The sequence below is a fragment of the Phycodurus eques genome, chromosome 4 (assembly GCF_024500275.1).
Source record: "Phycodurus eques isolate BA_2022a chromosome 4, UOR_Pequ_1.1, whole genome shotgun sequence".
NCBI lineage: Eukaryota > Metazoa > Chordata > Actinopteri > Syngnathiformes > Syngnathidae > Phycodurus > Phycodurus eques.
In genome coordinates this window covers 16,020,944-16,043,677 of record NC_084528.1, presented here as the reverse complement: position 1 = coordinate 16,043,677, position 22,734 = coordinate 16,020,944, and the positions used below count along the sequence as shown (strand labels likewise).

The 22,734-nt window shown below is 40.4% G+C and overlaps 1 protein-coding gene across 4 annotated transcripts in view; it reads right to left on the bottom strand.

Moving 5' to 3' along the window:
• ctps1b (CTP synthase 1b) overlaps positions 1 to 21,661 on the bottom strand; it is a 112,020-nt gene extending 90,359 nt beyond the window's left edge. For all 4 annotated transcript variants that reach the window (XM_061674252.1, XM_061674250.1, XM_061674253.1 and 1 more), the window contains exon 1: positions 21,269 to 21,661. The gene's annotated coding sequence lies outside the window, so the exon portion shown is untranslated. The remainder of the gene's footprint in view (positions 1 to 21,268) is intronic.
• Positions 21,662 to 22,734: the final 1,073 nt, after the last annotated feature.

The following is a 22,734-nucleotide window of genomic DNA, read 5'->3' as shown; positions in this document are numbered from 1 at the left end:
AATTGTGGCTTGTTTCAATACTAAGTGACTAGCAACTCTGGGAAACCGGTTGCCACAGAGGATGGTGAACAAAATAGTTAATGTTAAGCAGTAGCAGTAGTCATGACGCATATCCGAATTGGGACAAATGAGAGCAAATAAATCGGAATTGTGTCGCTTCAAACATGCATTGTAAATCTAGCCTATGATATTTTTCACAATTTGTTTATTTAATAATCCAATGTAGGTCGAGATATAAACAGCAGTTAAACAACTTTAAAGAAAAGTAAAAACAGCCAACATGTCAGCTTTGTGTTATAGCTGACAAAGCAAATAAAATAGTTACTCGTATTAATGTGACATTCAACTACTTTCTCGTAACCTTTATTTTTGGTGTTCAATTTTATTTTTTAGAACATGCTGCTAGCCAATTAAAAAAAAGCTGCAGGCTGCAAATGTCCCCCATGCCAGGTTGTGGACACCCCAACAATACATGCTCAGTTTTGATTGACAGAGAGCTAGTATTTTAATATTCTTTGTGGTAGAACCGCGCAAGTATGCATCATTGAGCACTATGAAAAGTAGAAATAAAATGTGTTATTACTATTGTTTCCAATATGATTCGGGTTGTAATAAAAATGACTTACAGCTAATAATCCACCTGTCCAAAAAACAAAGCGATTGTGTTCATGGTAACCCAGCTGGTAATTCTACCTTTTATCCGGAGTGAAACCTCATTTCAAGCCAGGAAGAAGCAGCTCCGCCTTTAGTTAACCTTATAACAGATTGTGTTCAAAGAGTGCTTATGTGACTGTATCCAAGACTCTATCTGTTTTTTAACTTAACGCCAACGCTGTCATTTATTTGTTAATTAGCATGAGCTTTTTCCCTCAAAAACTTTGCGTCGATCCATTATTTTTTGCATCGCTGAATATGGCATTTTCCTTAATTTATCAATCAATAAAGCATGGCTCTCAATATTCAGGCTACTGAAAGAGGTCGGTATCTATGAAGATACTAATCCAAATTAGTCTTATTTAGCATTGGTGTAGGTGCCAGCTCATGTTTTTTCTTATCTGTAACATATTGTCACAGTCCGTTAGCAATATTTACATGGCTTAATTGAATTCATTTGCATAAGTGTATATAACTAACAGCCAGACCTCATCTCAGAAACATCATGCCTACAGGGTCTTTGTTTATTAACATAGCCCCAGTGTCACTATTCATGAGTCTTATCTGAAAACACTCTAAAGGAATTACGGAAATGTTAGCGATTCCATGGATCATGAGGATATATATATTTTTAAGAAATGCAAGGAGCCTCATTTTAAATTCATCCCTTACAAAATGCGATGAGGAACAGCAACGGCGTGGTAGGATCCTTCACTCTGTAGGATCCGCAAAAAGCGCCTTGACCTGTGGCGAAGACAGCCGGAGGTGTGGCTCACTGCCTACAGGATGTCTTGGGAAAAAAATAGGTCACACGTGTGGGAGAGCAAATCCTTGTCTGCATACACTAGGAGCATGTGTATATGTCCTGATGGGATGCTGTTTTCTTTTAGGAAGCGGGGATTGGTTATCAGTTAGATTTGGTCTAGTGGTACAGGCAACCAGAAGGGAATAAGAAGGGGGTGTTTGTGAAAACAAAGTGGACATTCATCAGCGTTGCCAATCATAGCCTGCGTGATTAAGTTACTCAAAGTGCGGCGGGCTTGCATTACACCTAGCGCTATGAAGATGTGGCAAAGTACAGCTCCTGGTGTAAAAAAAAGGCTTAAACCTTTTAAAACGACGGGCATCACCGGTGAACCACGGCGCATGTGTATTTCAAATTACCGTAACTCCTCGCTACTTTGTGCAATTTCAATCTGTCAAACTGCCTCTGAAAGCTGTGAAGCTAATAAATATACCAATTATTATGGTGCTAAAAGGGTTAAGTAAAAGTGCTGATTTAACTCCTGTACTTAAGTAAAAGTTAAAATAAAAAGTACTGACTGAAATGTTATTAAGTTCAAAAGTAAAGCGCTGTTTATATCGCCTTCTACTTGTAAATACTGTCATATAATAGCCGTTTTGATAGCTAGAAAACTGCACACAGAATAGCTTCCCTTTTATTAGCTTGCATAGTGCTTATACTAATTATAAGAAAAATTACATACACTTTGAATGTCCTTTTTTTTTTTTTTTTTTTTTTTTTTTACTAATAGCTAGCTAGTGTTGCGCGATATGGACCAAATGTTATATCCCAATGTAGATAATTGTATGTCCTGCTGTAGTATTTTTCTATAAAATGACATGAAATGAATACCATTTTTCGCTTACCTTTTACCTGCATTTAGTTATAAAACACATTTCATACAGAAAACAATAAAATGAATGAATAAGCGATAAATAAAAATTCAATAAAACACAAATATCCAGTGGAAAAATACCATTCCAAATATCTGCCAGTACAGCCAGTTTAAGGAATGGACACTGCTGCTGTGTACATTGTAATGTAGTGTAATGTAAAATGTTGTTTACATCCATGCTCCTCCAGCAGTGCTTTATATGGGTATTTGCGGGTGATGTAAACATGCCACCATAAAGTAGTAGCATTGCTACAGTTAAAGTATATTCACCTTTAGTCATTGCATACAACATTAGTGTGGAGTCCAAGGGTGTCTAAAGTCAGTCTTGTCACACAAAACCTCAAACTCATACTCTCTTGGAGCGCACTACACATTCGTTTATGGAACTCAGCTCACAACTGACCGCCGTAAAATAACAGTCGCTCGTTCGCATGTCATCCCTACGCCCCCTCTCCATGCATGACAAATTATCCCACACTTAATCCAATGTATTCATGTTGGATTGGGTGTAAATTGATGAATCATGCCTGGAGAGTGAGGCCCAAGGATGACGTAACAGAAAGGTGACTTGTTGTGTCACCGTATCGGACCGTGTACCAACAGAGCTAACCCAATACCCCACACATTAAAATACCGATAGACGATACGATAGAGGGTGATATCTTATGGTAGACGTTTTTATATCGCACTAAAATACATATCGTAGTATCCCACAGCACTATACCTAGCTACTGTTGACTTTACTTTGATGCTCTCAAAACAACGAGTTCCCATAGCTTTGCTAACATTGTGAACAGAATAATGAAAATTAGCAAATGATGACAACTGAAAAGTACACTTTTCTGTGCTTCATCGGATTAGATGGGCCTGTGTGGAGTTTGCATGTTCTCCCCGTGCCTGAGTGGGTTTTCTCCGGGTACTCAGATTTCCTCCCACATCCCAAAAACATGTATGGTAGGTTAATTGACAACTCTAAATTGCCCGTAGGTGTGAATGGTTGTGTGTTTGTTTGTATGTGCCCTGTGATTGGCTGGCAACCAGTTTGGGGTATACCTTGCCTCCTGCCCGATGATAGCTGGGATAGGCTCCAGCACGCACGCGACCCTAGTGAGGAGAAGCGGCTCAGAAAATTGATGGATGGATATATACACACACACACACGCACGCACACACACACACAGACACACACACACACAGTGGGGCAAAAAAGTATTTAGTCAACCACCAATTGTGCAAGTTCTCCCTTCCTAAAAAGAAATGAGAGGGGCCTGTAATTTTCATCATAGGTATACCTCACCTATGAGAGACACAATGAGGGAAAAAAATCCTGAAACTCACATTATCTGATTTTAAAATATAAAAAATAATAAAATATATAATTTTATATATATATATATATATATATTATATATATATATAAAATAATAAAATAATGTATTACCAAATTATGGTGAAAAATAAGTATTTGGTCAATAAATAAAGTTCATCTCAATACTTTGTGATATAGCCTTTGTTGGCAATGACAGAGATTAAACATTTTCTGTAAGTCTAAGGTTTTCACACACTGTTGCTGGTATTTTGGCCCATTCCTCCATGCAGATCTCCTCTAGAGCAGTGTTGTTTTGGGGCTATCGCTGGGCAACACAGACTTTCAACTCCCTCCAAAGATTTTCTATGGAGTTAAGATCTGGAGACTGGCTAGGTGTCTTTTATAGTGATAATGAGTTCAAACAGGTGGTATTAACACAGGTAACGAGTGGAGGACAGAGGTTACAGGGCTGCGAGAGCCAGAAAACTTGCTTGTTTGTAGGTGACCAAATACTTATTTTTATAATAAATTCTTTAAAAATCAGACTGTGATTTTCTGGATTTTTTCCCCCTCATTTTGTCTCTCATAGGTGAGGTATACCTATGATGACAATCACAGGCATCTCTCACCTTTTTAAGTGGGAGAACTTGCACAATTAGTAAAGCAATGAAACACCACGGACGCTAAGGCATACATAAGGGTCACAGGGATAGCGTCAAGTGTCATGACCATATACATGTGAATGGACGACAGTGGCAGCCCGCCGAGCCGGCACCATCTTATTAGCTGACATTAAACATTCTGTAACCCGGTGAGAAATGTCTCTGTGTGGAGCACGCTTCTAACGGCAATCATGCATTAAGGTCAACTGAGAGGACCCGTTGCTTGTGTTGACATCTGACAAAGTCTGAAAAACTTTGTCAGATCTGAAAAAGTATTTAAGAAACAAAATCTTCCCCACTTCTCGGTAGTAGTGTTGAGAAGGGCCACTGTGTTTCAGCCAAAAAGTGCTGTACACACAATGATAATTTGGGTATTTTGGGGTATTTTTCCCCTCATCGATCAAAGTCAGCAAAAGCTTGATTGTCAGATATCTCTGAAAGATATATATCTCATCATCTTACCAGCCTGGCTATGGACTCCGTGACTGTGATGTGAAATGCAACGATAGCCAATAAGGAAGCTCGCTGAAGCTCATGGAGTTGTCAGACACATATACAGGAGAAACTGGTTGTAGTGTTGTGTCTCCCAACACAACAAAATAGAAATGACTTATTACTTTGCGGCCACAACATAGTTATCAGCTAGGCTAACTATTAGCCTAGCATCTTCTATTTCTTGTTTGTAGTGTTGTGTCTCCCAACACAACAAAATAGAAATGACTTATTACTTACTAAGCGTTAGCAGCCACAACATAGTTATTAGCTAGGCTAACTGTTAGCATAGCAGCTTCTATTTCTTGTTCGTAGTGTTGTGTCTCCCAACACAACAAAATAGAAATGACTTATTACTTACTAAGAGTTTGCGGCCACAACATAGTTATCAGCTAGGCTAACTGTTAGCATAGCATCTTTTATTTCTTGTTTGTAGTGTTGTGTCTCCCAACACAACAAAATAGAAATGACTTATTACTTACTAAGAGTTAGCAGCCACAACATAGTTATTAGCTAGGCTAACTGTTAGCCTAGCATCTTCTATTTCTTGTTCGCGTATGCTTTCTTCTTCTTTGTATATTCCGGCGGCACTCTGGATGTCGTGTGGCACCATGCTGCCTCTCGCAGTCTTGGTACTACAGGAAGAAGACTTGCAATATGGCTCTGTGTGTGCTTTTCTGTGTTGATCATCTTGAGTAGACTACACACTGTAAGAGCAGAAAGCACACACCTGCCAATTTTTTTCCTCATCGCGTGGGCTCTGTCACATTTAAAAAATGTATTCAGATGATAATAAACTGGTAAAATGTAAGCCTTCCGATAATTGCATCTTTACTCAGTTTGATCCTAAAGGGTAGAATTGAATTCAAATTCGAGAAATTCAATTTATCCATATGTAGGCACCCTGCTAAAGATGTCAAAGTCTTTGACCTCTTACCAAATTGCGAGTCTGCTGTTGCTTTCAAAATTCATTGTGTTCAACAGGGAAATCAAAAACTGCATTTCTTTATGCAATTAACAATCCATACAGTGCAATGATTCAGTTGCTTGAATTTGTCTGATTTAACTATCATTTCCGCACGTCTCGAATATTACAGTACAATGAAGTTGCATCATTGGAAGTTAGTTGTGGTCAGCATGGAATTCCACTGAACTTTTCCATCACGGGGCTGCTTTTCTCCCCAATAGTGACTGTATTTTGTAAATTTAGAAGACAATCAGACAGATTACTCCCAATTTATCATCACATGAGTGAGACGGAAGTTGGGTTTCTAAAAAGGTTACATGGAAGAAAAAATATATAATTCTTAAATGTAAGCCGCTTGTGGAATATGTCTCGAGGGATTTCTTTTTTTATTTTGGAGGAGCCAAACCCAAACCAAATAGTCTGCTGCTTCTCTTCTGCCAGTTGTCTCAAGAGTAAACAGGATGTGTGCAGCGTATTAGAAGAAGGGGGAGGGACAGTGAGGCGTAAGCCTCCAAGGAAAGAGGAGCAAAGAAAGCTGAGTTGAGTGGCAATGCCTTTTTGACAGAATGAGTGTTACGAGCACAACAAAATGACACGGCCACACATCATTTTCCTGACAACATCTCAGGGTGTTTTTATTCAGCTGAGTACTGACTCATGACACTATAAAAGAAGCAGCTAATCGCTTGGAGAAAAACAATGACTAATTAAAAAGAGGAATTGAAGGTGGAGTCGGCGGTTCTATTCTTATATTCCTTTTGTTGACTTGAGCAAACATCTCAAACCAGTTGGGATGTAAATGTTGAAGACCGTTCTCCTCAAGTTTGTCGATAAAATTTCTGTAAATTATTCCTAACAAAAAACTTAGGGCTCAAAACTGTGGTTTGTTTAAAAAAAAAACAGCACCATTAAGTATAGTTGGATGGATTTTCATTTACATTTTTTTTTATCAATAGTAACAGTAACTACCTTCCAAAGGTATTATAGCAGTAAGGTCAATTCTTTTGTTTTTACTAGCCGAAAACATTTGGGTTGGACATGAACAGAGCTCAATATTTCAGCTTTTATTTCCAGGTACAGTGTATACACCTTCATCTGAGACACAACTTAGAAGATAGCATTATTTGTAAGAGAAACTTCTTTTTTAGGTGAGCAAAAGTATTGGTACCTACAAATGAATAAGAACTAACTTAGTGGCAAATAATATTTTCTTGCAATAACTGCTTCCTTGTCCTTAAACCTTTGTATACTATAGAGGATATATTTCACCTGCATGCTCAAGAGAAGACTGCAAAATAAACAACCGAAAGAGGCTGTGCTGAAGGCCTTGAAAAACAGCTTTGGCCAAATTCTGAATTATATATCTAAATTCTTGTGTGAAAGGTTTTTACCTTGAAAGTGTTTTTCCGGAAAATTTGGTTATGTCTGAATTCTCGAGCATTATGATTACTAAATTCTATACTCATATTAGAAGCATATTTTTCCGGAAGAGTTGTGACGCTTTCTGAATTGCATATCAGAATTCTTCAGTGATATGATTACAAAGTTATTTGCGACTTCAGAACCACATTTTTCACGAAGATTTTGGACGAATTCCAAATTATTTATCTGAACTTTCAAGCAATACGATTATGAAGTTTAGTACCATGTTAGATGCATTATTTCCCCAAAACTTTGAATTGTTTATCATGGGTTTTCAATCGATAAGGTTATCAACTTAAATAAAATTAATTTTTGCTGTCATCTTTGCAATACAATGGTTGAACAGTATAGAAATGAGAAAATGTTTCTCATGGACTACCAGAGCATCCCACACCGACATAAAAGAAACATAACAGCATTAATAAAACCATAAATAAAAGCAACCCAGTCCCTGATAAAAGACAGTAAGAAAAACAAAAACATCCATCCATAATTTATAATTATAATAAAATTTTCTTTACCGCTTATCCTCACAAGGGTTGCGGGCTGCTGGAGCCTATCCCAGCTATCATCGAGCGGGAGGTGGGGCACACCCTAAACCGGTCGCCAGCCAATCGCAGGGCACATAGAAACAAACAACCATGAACACTCACAGTGCAGGTAAAAACTTGTTTTTAAAACGGCATTGCAGGGCAGCCAGCAGCAGAATTGGGCCTGCATGTTTAGAAGCCTCACAACCTGCCAGCAGCCTGACAGAGTTTTGTACCACTTAAGCCTGCTGCACACTGAGCGACACGGCTGAAACTGACTGAGCTGCCGTACTAATACAGTATACACATACAGTATATTGTTGTTTTACAATAATATTTAACTATATTCATTCATTTCACATGTATCTAAAAACTAAAGCACGGAGTGTTGCCGAAATACACGGGTGCACTCAGTGAATGGGGTGCTCGATCATTGCCAACAGCCTCTCAAAATATCCACACCCTCTCCTTATTCTCACCCGTTTCCCCTTCTTTTCTGCCCTTTACTTCTTGTTTGACAATCGTGCCATGTTTTTGTGATTCAATAAAAAAAATAATGAAGAATGAGTCTGTGGGAGGGGGATTGTCCATAACGATGGTCCATATGTTGTCTTTTGTCAGTGTTCTTTGCAGTGTCAAAGACCGGCCATGTTGCTTTTCATCATGCAACTTGTTTGCTTGTCCTCCGCAGGAAAGCCGAGCAAGCCGAGCGACGGCTGCCAGCTCTCAACACTTGGCACAGGGCACAACGGCATGTAAATTTCATGACCACAGTGTGTCATCGTTGCCAATTCTCTGCCTGCAAGTGTGATTCACTGGGACACTCACAAAAGCCCGTTGCATTCATCTTTTATAATGCTGTTTTTTGGTCCCGATGTGAAAAATTTACAGGGATGTTTAATCCCGCGGGTTGAGTCAGGTAGAGGGATACTGCGCACCGATGAGGCGGGCTGTGCGGGCACAGAGGGAGGCAGGGTGTAGACTGACAAGCAGACAGACAAGCATGGCTGCTAATGTAGCAGGCAGAGAGGCGCTGATGGCCTGTTGCCAAGGTGACACAGGCCAGCCGGGTTGTGTCTCATTTGCAGATGCAAACGAGACCTTGCAGCTCTTGCTGAGCCTCCTCCGGAGACGTAAACTAAACCCTCCCTCCACACGCTCAACATCCTCCCAGGAGAACAGCTCCTGCACACACCTGATCTGAGGAAGGAAGACATGTGCAACTATTTGTTTGCTTTTCACGTTTTCCTGTGATCTGCCTCCTTTGTGTCCAGTGGGTTCCTTATGAGAAGGATTGCTAGTGGCTCCTAAGTGTCCAACAACCCCCACATTGACATCTTCCCTCCTTGTATCCTCCAAGCTTCAATTGATTCTCTCTGTTGAATTGGCCCTTTTCAGAGACAGGGTGTGTGTGGGGGGGGGGGGGGGGGGGGGACACGGGGGGTGGCGAGAGGGGGCCGGCGAGCTGTTGAATAACAGCTCTCAGCCGACGCAGCACTCCATCCCAGCGACAACAAAAAGGCAGACTCCTTTGTTTAGCTAAAGGTAAACAGCTGGGAACAGATGACGCTGGCTGGCCTGATTTACGTGGCCACAGCAACTGGGGTGACAAGGTTTTGTTGTGAGGACACAAACAGATGACTGGAGAGGCAATCAAGTCAGACAAAAGAAAAATGGGGAAAAAAAAAACAAAACGCTTTTGTATTTGTTTGTCAAGATCAAAAAGTATCATTAGAGGGCACTTCCTCATCCAGCTGAAAGATTGGATGACATTTTAAACACAACACTTTGAAATTTAGAAGGAAATCATCTGCCAAAAATAAACACGTATTATGTTGAGAATTTTCCAGCACGATGAGTAACTGCGTGTGTGTTTTGTGACGCAATCCAAAAGGCGAAAGGTTCAGCCTGTTGTTTTCACAAGTTTTACTATCAAGTAAAAAAAAAGTCAACTATATGCAAACCTTTGGAGCATCACCGTCCAAAAGATTCTCAACTGCTACTGCAACAATTTCTACAAACATGGTGAATGTGCTTCAGTGGAAACACTATATTTTGCCACAATAGCTCCACATTTTTGCTTCAATTTAAAAGTGAAATAGATTAGAAAACATCTAAAACAACTAAAGCTTGTGCAAAATTTGGTGTGCTAGAAACATTACATTGCTCTATAAAATCTTAGTTTTGTTGTAGTAATTGAAATGCCGTATAAGTTACGCACGCAATGTCAATTACGTATTAGAGCTTAGAAAACAACAACGAAACAAGAAAAACAAGCAGTTTTTTTTTTTTAAATAAGTCAAATGTGGTGCAATATTTATTCAGTGGTAAGGGTTAGGCCATATTATTTAATAACTAGACATTTTCCGCAATAATAATGATATGGAGAGTGCAACCACAAAGTGGTTACCAGATAAACTAACAGTTAGCCTGGCTTCTTTTTTCTACTTCGACTTCTGCTACTCTTTTCTTCTTTGTATTTTCGTCAGTCCGGATGTACAGTGGCACTGTGCTACTTCTCACAGGTCAGTCTTTTTTAATACGACAGACATCTGGTTTGGTTGCGGAGACTCGATATTGTCGGTGTAGACATATAGCTATAGCAAGCTATGCTGTGTTAGTCATCTTGAGTACACCACAGATAATAGGAGCAGCAAGCACACGCTTGCCAATTTTTTCCTCATCATGTGTGGGGTTTCTTTCATATTAAAAATTAGTTATGATGATAAAGATCAGCATGTGTGCATCCGGCTTAATGACGCTGTAAAACGATTTCAGATATTTGTTTCTAAATACATTCTACTGTGCATGTTTGAAGATCATTGCTGAAAACTTGCAAAGATTGAGAACTGTGTAGTGCTCAATTTTAAAGATATAATGTTATACTAGTTTTTCATCATTTCCGTTTTCTTGATTTTCTGGGGCGTAGCTAAAATAGCACCACGTGACACACTTTGGAGTCCGGCATGACTCACCCCTCCCTCATTGTATAAAAACTTATGCGCCTTCATTCACATCGCCGCACAATTGCGACGTGCGAACTATGCCTACACCCCGAAAATGCATCTTCCCTTAGGATACTCCGTTGGCATGGCCCTTTTAGAGCCCATTCTTGTTGGCCGAGAGAAGGTGAAAGAGGGATATATTTTTTTTTTTTGTCGGACATGACAGCAGTGTGTGGACAGGGGCTTTGCGCAGGCGTGGCCGCTTTAGAGCGCCTCATTATCGCGGCAATGAAATGCACTGTGATGACCAGGTGGGATATATTCCAGCCACCAGAAGCTTTAAGCGATGATGTAGCATCCTTTTTTCCAGGCCGTAATAGTGGTGTTTGATTTACATTTGACAGTTGTGCGTAGTTTCAGCACATTCAGCGGACACGCCCACAAGGTTCAACAGCAGAGAGGACGGTTTGATCTTTTTTCGTACTTTTAAAGTCTCATTTCACATATCTGGCGATTTAAAAAAAAAAAAAAAAAAATTTCACTTTACAAGGATTTACAAGCTCTAACACAATCTGGTCAACGTACGATATGTTCGGATTTAGGAAACATTGCCATAAGACATTCTGTTAGTTCCCGCAGAAATTTACATTGAAGACCGAATTATACAACCGAATGGGCATTTCGACTTTGAATATAAACACATTTAAAAGTATAAATTTTTTAGGAGAACAACCTCTACAACACACAGAATGCAGATTCAAGAATATGCATTAAACAACTATAGAAATGATCCCTGAAAGTATAGTCTTCAAAAACATCCTATCATTGTCATCCCTGCATGAACCAACCCCCCCCCCAGCCCTGAAATGACAGCAAGTAATTAATGAGAGTAAATGCACTATTACTTGCGATCATTTTGCAGTCGCAAGTACAAAACGAGTGCAAATGGAAGGGCCATTAACAAGTGAGGCTGACACACACTTATGAGAAAAGCCACATATGCCGCACCGACCAAATCCTGAATGGTTAAATGGTCATGAATAATTAGGGCATTCTCTCAGTGAGCAGATGTCTCTTTCTGCAGAGCGCCGCTCCTCGCAAGGATGAACGTGTGGCGAGATAAGCCTGGTGGAGGAGCCTGGTGAGGGTGGAGGTATAGGGTGGTGGGGGGAAGGTGTTTTTCTACTTCTTTTCTGGATGTTAAAGTAGAAAAGATTGGACGATGTGGCCTGTTGAGACAATATAGCGTTCGGGCACAATCACACACTCCCCTGCATATATAACCCTCACACACACGGACACACACACACACACACACGCACACACACACACACACACACGCACACAGGCTGATCAATGCCTCCGGCCCACTGACCTTCCCCCAAAACACACACACACCACATAACACCGATTATTTACAAGCACTCCCATTTGAAGCCCCTGAAGTCCAGAGAGGCTCTGGTGGTAAGGACCTACTCTTGTTGCAGCTTCGTGTGTCTGCAGACCCATAAATTTCCTACCTCACCACTTTAATATTAATAATCACTTGTCTTGTCCAAAGAGAGGGCACACTTTGTCTTGTATGTATGTTTCTGAGCTCCGAGGACTGTTCCTTTTAATGGTTTCATGCTTTAAAGAGGGCTCTTAACCTTGAGTTCCATGGCACACCAACGGTCAATAGTGTTTTAAGGAGATCTGTGGAGGCTAAATGGAAACTTGACATCCATATTGACTATATTCTTTTATTAAGGCTTATGTTATGAAAAAAAAAACATTCATTACCCTCAAGCACTAAAGAGATTAAGAACCAGATTTATGTGGAAGAAAAATTAAATATGCCTTTTTGCAATATTTTTATATTCAAAGATTCACATTTAAAGAACAACACTGACAAGACTGCTGTACCAACTATACAGTTCATGCCAGGCCAGTAGTTGGTGCACCAACCTAGACGTTTTTGAAGTTACGAGCAATTGAATGGTCAATTCGTTTTTGGGTTTTTGCTTTGTGCTGTGAGTGAAGGTTTTAGGTACGACCATGCTTCCCATATGACGCTGCTCGTGTGAAGTACAAAAAGAAAAAGAAATCCTGAGGGTTTTCTAATGCCCTCCAGAATAATGTAATTAAACTCTTCAGTCAAGGTACCACTGTACGGCAATATGAAATAGATGCTCATTGTGCAAAAACAACTGTAGTATGCATGCGAGGCCAGTAGTTGACAGTGTAACCATCCATCCATCTTTTATAAAAACACCAATAATTTCAATAATTTTTATTCTATACAGATGTTTTTTGATGCGTATGGACTTATTTCATATTTTGCATTTCAAGTGACAAGGCATTTGCAGTTTGCGTGTCAGACAAGTGGTTGCCAGTGTAGCTAAACGCCATCATTTTACTCTGAATAGATGATTAAACAAAACTCAGCACGTCATTGTTGTTTTTGACATTTCGAATTGACACAGCAACATAGAGAAAATTATTAAAGGTTCCATATTTTGGCTATTTAGACCCCTATAGAGTGACTCTCTAACATGGACTTGGTATAAAAGTGTCAATTTCATTTCAAACTTCTGTCATACGAGTGTCCAGAAAAAGGCCCTCTGACAGCTACTTCTGTTTGACCCAATTTTGTATCCTCTTTGTCCATATTTGGCTAAGACTGCCCCCTTTCCTCTGATTGGTTGCCTCGTGTTTGTTATTTTGACATCGCTGGCTCGGCAGCGGAGAGGTAGGCAGAGATCTTCGCTAGTGATGTAGACAAGCTCGAGAAATTTGAATAACCTGATTTTAGACCTCTTGGCAGAAAACGTCTAGAAATCAGGAATGCGTGGACGATTTTAATTCATATTTCACGTTTACTAAGGCACCATAGAGCCAATATAACGTCCCGAATACGAGAAAAAGTTAGTTTGGTAAAATATGGGACCTTTACAGTGTGAAACCAATTTATAGTTTGCATGGCAGTGTAGTTCACACAAGTGATCATTTTAATCTGCATTTTTATTATGTACAGATAAAGATGTTTTTGTGTGTTTAAAAGAAAATGTTTCAAAAACCTAATTTACTACAACTTAACGTTTTTCATTTAAATGTCAATGACGAAAAATACTAGGAGCAGTGTACTCCTGTCACTAACCTATGTTAATGCAGTAGTAAAGTCACAATTACAATAAATATTTGTATATAACAATTCTCGGTGATAAACACAAAACAAGCCAGTGAAAAAAAACTAATTAGTTCATTGTGCGCTGTTCCTAACCTCAAAATATATTCCAGATCCATCATAAACCAAAGATCTCTTTCAACCTACTTCAAAGCCATCTGTAGTTTGCATACCAGTCCACTAGTTAGCAGTGCAGCTGACCAAACCGATAATTTTACTCTGATCATTATTATATAAAATTGTATAGTATTGTTGTTTGCATTTAAACAGGAACAGCATCATCAAGAAGATGATCATGATGCAAAACCAGATGTAGGGATAAGGGTTGTATTTTAATTAGATTCCACTCTGGGACCGTGTTTTATTACGTTGTATCAACTCGAAGGCGAGGAAGAAGGCTTGGAGCAAAAGTAATTTAAGAGGGATAAAAAAACAAAAACAATGATGAAACCAAGATAACAAACTGAAAGAAAAACAACATCTAACTGAAATCTTGAGAACGATGGCCTGCCTTTATAAAAATAACAAAGCTCCATTTTGCATGGACTGACTATGGAATGCTCAGGTGATTCCCATGCACACTTTGCCCAGAATGTATACATTTAGTGATTAAAACACATGGCAATCAACATCCTGAGCACCATCAATGATGTCACAGCGATCTCTGCCACGAGCGCAGATGATTAAAAAAAGAAACGACAACGCCCATCTGATTATCTGCATCCGACATGGCCTTTTGTCGAAAAAATTATCTGCTTCCAGTCCAGGCCCCATTGTTTGTTCCTGAGCTTGCTGTCAGTTGTTGTTGTTTCACGAGCGAACCAAGACGGCTCGTCGAGGCGTTTCGAGGTGGCTCCGGTGTCTGAACAGGATTTATACCCGGGCAGATCGCACACCACAAATTAGTCTCCTCACCGACACGTTCAATAAAAACAGAACCTAACAATCCCCTGGAGGTTGAGAGGATTTATGCTCGTATTATGCTCATCTACTGTACTTCAACCGGGGAGGGTCTTCGGCACCACTCTTCATATTAGCCCTCATAGGAGACAGTATGCAACCATACATTGCTGGATTTACCCGGCAGATTCCAAGTGCCCAAATCCGGTTTAAGCCCTATGTCTCAGATTGTGTGTGTGTGTGTGTGAGAGAGTGTCTATCTCCAGGCACATTTTAAGTGGCAACTTAATATATTAACAACACAAATAAAGATCCCCACTATTGCCTCAAAAATGGTTTCCTCCACCCAATCTCTCCCACCTCTTCCTGGCTGGGCTCTGAGCACTCTACCTGCACAGAGAAGTATGTTGCCTTCCAGTGTTATGGCGTAAGTGCCTGGCTTGAACCAGGATTAGTGACACATTTAACTTCAACCACTCAATACCAACACACTATTAACATTGCCGGTCCTTAGTTTTGCTACATTTATTCAGAGGTCACTGTTTATTTTGTTAGCTAGGAGTTAGCGGCCTTTTTTCTTCTAGCTAGGAAATGGTTCAAGTGGTCAGACAGTAACTGTTTGTATTGGAATGAGACTAGTTGTTGTGTCATCTACATGTGAGAATATTAAATATTAGATTAAAGAATTAAAGAATATTAAATTCAAGGTGCTACTGAATAATAAAATGTACAAAACAGTGCAATTTATCTCGCCTGCCGGGGAGCTCAGCACCCCGAACCCGCTGATCCTAGAATTGCTCCTGTAGCTCGTCAATGCAAGCTTGATGGGGTATATCCAATGTGTGCGTTTACACAGCACAAACAGCACATGTCTGATACAGACTGAAATTTTATCCATTTCTTTTATCCCTTCCCCTTTTGGAAGAGGCCTGATTCCGTGCTGAAGATAATCGATTTGTGTGCTCTTCTTTCTCTATTTACACTGCCATGTTGCATGTTCAAAATGTCAATTAAATGGTACAACACAGTGTAACTCCAACCTATATGGCTCATCATCCAATTTATCCCATAAATTGGCGTAGCCTTTCCCTTTCAATTAGCCATGCTCCAGCCACATCCCGACGGTTTTATGGCCTATGAATGCAATATAATAAAAGTCTCTAAAGGTCATGTGGTGCCAGCCGCTAGGAAGTGTATCTTGTGTAGTTATGTGACTTGACTGGCGAAAGTCTGCGGACAGCAATAACTGTCAGCGGCATGCGGCGACACGCGATCCAGTCACAGAGAGTCACGTTAAAGGTCGGCCAACGCAAACAAGGGCGCCGTCGATGTATGCATTTATGGATTTGTTTCTTGGGAGGAGGCGTCTTGAACTCTGGGATTTGAAGCAGGGGAGGGGGACAATGTTATTAAGGCGATTGAATTACCCAGATGTAGATTCGAGCGAATCAATGAGGAGCAGAACATGTTTAGGGCTTGAAGCTCATTGATTGTGAATACGATGCAGGTTTTTTTTTTCTTTTAAAGCCTGGCTGCCCTCAGTTATGACTGTACCGCACTGGGGACAAAGATATGAGTCACAAGGAGACGATGACTTATTCCTCAGCTGAGCCGCTCGACAGCTTTTACTGTCCTATCGAGACATGTTGTAACCTTCGAGTTCCACTTCCCTTATTCACTCATCATCATGCACACCTGCACAATTGAATGACATCCAACACCAGAGCTGTAGAGACTTGATTTTTAGGACTTGGGAACAGAATACACCAAAAAACATGGACATTGGGTATAGTTTACGGTTAAGATTAGGACCTTGATGCCTTTCAGTGACTATGGTGAATTGAGTTAAATATTATTGTCAATGAGTGCTCTCTCTGAATATTCTGGACTCCTATTTCCATGCCCGTGTTGCACTTAGTAGCTAAATGCTGCCTGGAGTAATTGTACCATAGCATGGAATGTAGCTCATCTTCCCACAGCTAGCGTAATGTGGACTTTTGACAGCAGAGTGAATCAGCAGCACCTCTGGTGGTTTCAAATAAGTAGTGCATGCCATTTTCCCTCGATTTGCTTTAAGGTGCCATTAATCAGCAATTAGCATTCAACAAAATTATTGACTATCATTAATGAATCAAGCAAATGAGTAATTCTCAAGTTAATGTATTTGAATGTCTTTATTGTAGTTTGGTGTTGTGTTGAAAACCAAATGGTATCATATCAGCAGGGGTTTCTATTATATTTTTTAAGAATTTCATCATATCATTTATTATTATGTCCTTGGTTCCCCTGACAGATGCTACATTATTGTTATTAGCCATATTAGAATCTCTGTTTATTATTAAGATCAGGTAATCTTTTTTGATTCCCAGACGGGAAATTAAAAAAGCAGTACAGGGTAAAGCAGAACATTGGACATTGTTAAAGGAAATAAAAATCAATAAATAGAATAAAACTATCTAATAAAAACAGCTTTTTGTTTTTACAACTTTTTTAGACAATAAACAATGGAGTGATTATAGTGTATGTACATATAGAATTCTTCCGACAAATTAATCACCTTTTTCGGAGACTCAGAATGCCCGAAAACCTACCAGTTTCTGCAAGCACGTGTGTCCTGGGGACTTGGTATGTTTTTGACATCCTGATCATAACCCCCCAAAACTCACACAGTAGCGCCCCCTGGAAAGTTCGAAAAAAATGCTCCCCACACCAGTTTCACCGATCAACATGAAATTGGATGGACATGTCTATCATAACAGGAAACACGAAAAAGTCTCAAAGACCCACACATGTAATCACAAAGTCAGTCATTTTGGTTTGAAGCGCCTATTTCGGGCAACTTTCAGGGCTCGTACTTTGACAAACTCTCGCTAGCGAGTTTACCTGAAGGAGACCCAATTGGAAACAGGTATCCCAAACAGATGGGCGACGATACATTTCCCAAAAAATTTTTCTTACGTCATCTTGTGGGCGGAGCATCGTTTTGTAGATTTGCCATACAAAAAGGCAAGGGGAGGGCCCGTTCATTACTACATCACTGCTGCTTTGCTTATTATTATTATTTCAACAGATGTTTAACTTACACTTGGTGAAGACTGTTTACATGAATATATAATTAGTATAGAGGTGCAACGAATAATTGACAAGTAATCGATTATCAAATTAATTGATACTGATTTTTGTTAATCGAATAATTGTTTAGAGACCTCGTTTTAACTTAAAATTGTCTAAATCCTCTGAATTTCAGCCTCTCAACAGTAAATATTAATAATATTATTTATTACATTACATTTATACAATAATAAAGCAGTATTATAGTCATAATTATATTTATTATAATAATAAATCCCACTGATTATCTTTGTGTATCATCACAATAAGACATTTGCAAACATTTTCTTTTACTTTGGAATATTTTCCTATTTTCTGACAAACCGGTAACTGATTCGTAATCAATTTATGTTTGTGCATTTTCTGCACTGTCATTTCTAAAATATGTCCTGTTTTTGAATAAATGCTGCAGTAATCATAATCATAATAATAAAGGGTATTTGAAAAAATAGTCGACAGATTAACCAATTATTAAAATTAGCTAGTTAGTTGCAGCCCAACATTAGTATACCTTAAACAATTTGCAATATTTGAAGGACCTGCAAACTGCATACACAAAAATTATAGCAATGCAACTCTTGGACTGGATCATTTCTGATTTTAAGGGTGTGCCTAATTTTGTTGGCGTGGATGCATATTCTCTATGTAGCAACAAAACATTTTGACTGTTGGAAGTGAGAGTGGTTCTCTACTTCGGGCATTTTCGTTTTCGGTACTGTATTTTCTAATAAATTTCAACTTCAGAACGAAACGAGGACGGACAGTAATTCGAGACGGCTATGTCTGTTTTTCGAGGCAAGGCATCACACCAGTCAAATGGCACTTAGTAATGGCAAGGCGGGGGTGCGGTCTGGGCGTGGTTGGAGGGGGGGGGGGGGGGTATATGTGTGTCGGCCTGACTGTAGGTATTTGTGTGTGAAAGGAAGTGTGTATGCCTGATCACCACATCAGCAGGAAATCTCCCCAGGAGGCCTGCACATGGCACCTCACCCCCGATTCAGAGTCCTTTTGGCGCGTTGTGTAACTGACACACTGGTGCATGTTAATAATAATGTATGTAATAAAGTATGTTTGTCTCCCACAAAAGGATATATCTTATCTCATTTTGTGATAAATGTGCACAAAAGCAGTGTGGATGCAGCAAAGTGCTAAACTATGAGAAATTTAAATGTGTTTCAAAACATCCGTCGTCCTTTGGAAATTGTTCCAAATGGCGAAACAAGGTGATTGTTTACTTCAGAGCTTGAACTTTCCCCTGCTTGGCAGAGACTGGCGAACTAGCCGGGCGCTTTTTATATTTATTTATTTTAAATAAACTTCACAGCTCCCTAAAATGCCAGCGGAGGCGCAAAGCCACTTCATCTTCTGCTGAAAACGTGGGCGCCTAGCCAGCTGGAAGCGCAACGGGGGAAAAAATTGTGAAGTTGGAAGTAGCCGGTGGCTGGTTTGCTGCCCATTCTGATTTAGCAAATTTCACTCGCGCTCAAGTCTCGGCAAATAGAAGTGCACTTGCTCCCCTTGCTATAAATGTCTTGCGGCAACAATGTGGAAGAAACATTAGGGAACTGGTACCTGCATCAGTAAAGCAAAATGTCAAAAGGACGTTATAATACTGCCTTGGAAGTGTCTTTAAAATATGATCAAAATTAGGGTGCCCGGATATCTTCTTAACCCTGGACACATCAATTTTTGAGACCTGAGTGTCTGGTCCGCATGTTATTCTTTGGTTCCTGCTCCTCTTTAAGTTTCGCCTTTCGACCATTCATACTCACATTCACACCTACTAGCAATTTAGTCTTCAATTAACCTACCATGCATGTTTTGGGGATGTGGGAGGAAACCGGAGTACCCGGAGAAAACCTTCACAAGAATTTGAACCCAGGTCCTCAGAACTGTGAGGCAGATGTGCTAACCAGTCTTTCACCGTGCCGCCCTTACTAAAGTCAATTCAAGATGATTTTGTATAGCCCTTAATCACAAAAGAGCCTCAAAGGGCTTCACAGGCCTACAGTTGGCAATGATTGACGACATCCCCTAATCGAAACCCCCCCAATGAGTCAAGGAAAAATTCAAAACCCCCAAAGCTTGAGCATACCTCCAATTTTGTCTCACAACACAAACCAAAAAAATCAACCAAGCAACAGCTCGTAAAACTCAATAAGTTGGGGCGCTTGTAAATTAAGTTGTGTTTGTAAAAACACATTCTACTTGGTTCAATTTTGTATTGACTTACCATTATGTTTATAATAATAACATGAACAACAAAACCACATCAGCCTGCACTATTATTATGCTATGGAACCTTTTCCAGTCTTTTTAAGGTCTTTACAAGACTTAATCATGACCACACAAAAAGAGTTGTGGTGTAACTTTGCTATTTACACACATATCAACGTTGTTTTTCCCACGCTGACGATTTATCGGCCTAACACTTTTGGGCATAACGGTGGCCCAGACAGCCGCAATTTACGATAACTGAGAGCCGTGTAAAGTGGCACCCCAGTGGACCATTGTGATATTTTTTGTAATGTAGACACAATATGGCCCTGCTTAAAAGCTGTCGATCTGGTAATAATGGCGGTATTGATTCCAGCGGAGCACTTGACTGTCTTCAGCTGCTCAATGACATCTGCGTGACATCACGCCCTCACATGACACCACAAGGAACAAAAGGTTTAAAGGTCAGATGACAAAGATGTTCTTGGGTCAGTTAAAATTCACATTTTCATTGTTTATATGTAACGTAATAAATGTACGTAAGTTCCAGCAAGTTTTCAACCATATTTAATTAAAAATGTGGTTTTTATGACGAATATTGAGTCCTCCCCGAACATACCCAAAGCTCCAGACACCAGAGTGTGGTTACTCTATCCACCGCAAGGGCTACCAGAAGTGACGTTGCAGTTGACAAACACAGCGCTACACACTATACGCAATGGCGAGCAACGTGTTGGAATATGTGGAGGAGGATTTCGACGTACAGGAGCACCCAACTGAACTTGGCATCGTCAAAGCGTACGTTTGAGCCGATCAGACAGTGACGACGACGAGCAGCCAAGTAGCAGCTGTACAACAGAAAAAGAGTGGCCGCTGGCTCGGGATGACAAAAGCATGTCTTTTTATACACGCATGGCTACCCCAGGGGTGCCAATATTTGTGCGCACGACTATACGTATTATATATTCGTATATGTTTCAGTGACCCGGCACAAGCTTTTACATAGTATGCAGTATTCCTATATATTGTGTGCCCCCCGCTCGAGTAGCGTTATAACATGCCGCACAGAAAGTCTTTGCTGTGTGTCTGTTGGCTTGTCATATAGGCAAAAGTACAGATGACAGGACGGAAAAGTACTGTGTGGGTTGTTTTTCCTACTCCCCAGTGCATAGTAACCATAATAGAGTCGTGGGTGTATACAAGGAAATGCTCACCTCTTGTCTGCGCCGCTTCGCTGCTGCATCGTGGTGGCTAGGAGATTTAATTCTCTTGCTGGCGGTGGAGGTCCCGATGGCCGGAGGAAAAATAGTTGGCACCGCAGCTGGTTTCAGCCTCTGCCTCTGTATCCAATTCTTTCTGCTAAGTCGTAATCAAAACACGCCGGTTCGAAGTGATCGGCACAGTTTGGAATGCTTGCCTGGCACCCATAGCTGAGCATCTTTCTTCCCATGTCGATTGACTTTGCCTATCCACTGGTCACGTATTCCTTTTTCACTTGGAAAGCCAAAAAAAAAAACTCTTTGTACAACCAAATGCCACACAATAAACCACCGTGACATCATTAAATCATACGACAACAAATGTACAAGGACGGGACACAACGCCGAATGAACAGGATGTTTGGCTTGTGTGGCGTCACAGCGCCGGAAAGAGACGAAGACCGGAAGGCGCTGGATGCAAAAAGCACAAGGCGCATTCTGCATCATATTTATCGATTTAACTGCTGTATGTCTGCCATATAATCACTTTGAAATGGCAGATGTGGTTTGTAAAGGGGTTCTAGAGTTGTCCTCTGACCTTTGAAGGAGGAAAAGCATCCAGAATGAATTGGATGGGATTGACACAATATTGTCTTTTATCACGCTCATGGATACGTCGAGAATCTCCCAGAGGGGCCTCGCTCATTGACCAGTGCTTTAATTTCCCATGTGAAAATAAACACTGTTGTTAGTTTTCCACGCCTTGTTCTGCCATCATGGCTACTTTTTGTTGACAAACTTTGGAGTTTTTTTTTTTTCTGCCAGTGTGTTGACCTTCTCATGGAGCGATGCAGTGCAGAGCGTCGTGACTACCATGTGACAAGGCTCAGTTTGTTGCACGTATGCATTACAGTGGAGGGACACAATTATATGATCCCCTGCTGACTTTGTCAGTTAATTAACAGTCTCCAATTTTTATGGTTGTTTATTGATTATGGGTAATAGAATATCAGTAAGAAAATGCATAAAAACACAGTTCAATTCATTTTTACATCTATATAGCGCCAATTCACAACACACGTTATATCCAGCCACTTTAGATATAGAGCAGGTCTAGAACCATGCCCCTCACTTATTAAGAAACAAACTGAACCCCAGATGTGCAAGCACTTGGCCAGTGTTTCCCAAACCTTATTGAGCCAAGGCACATATTTTACATTAGAATTAGAATCAGAATCATCTTTATCTGCCAAGTATGCCAAAAAGACACAAGGAATTTGTCTCCGGTAGTTGGAGCCGCTCTAGTACAACAACAGACAGCCCACAGAAAATCACTGGCATTGGGTCCCTGCGGCCCCCGCGGGGTGGCCAGTTGGCGGGGCGCCTCGGTGGGGCCGGCGGACCGCCCTGGGTCCCTTGGGGTGGGACGTGTACCGTCCACCGGGCTGCTCTCGGATTGACTCCTGGGCCCGATCCCGCCC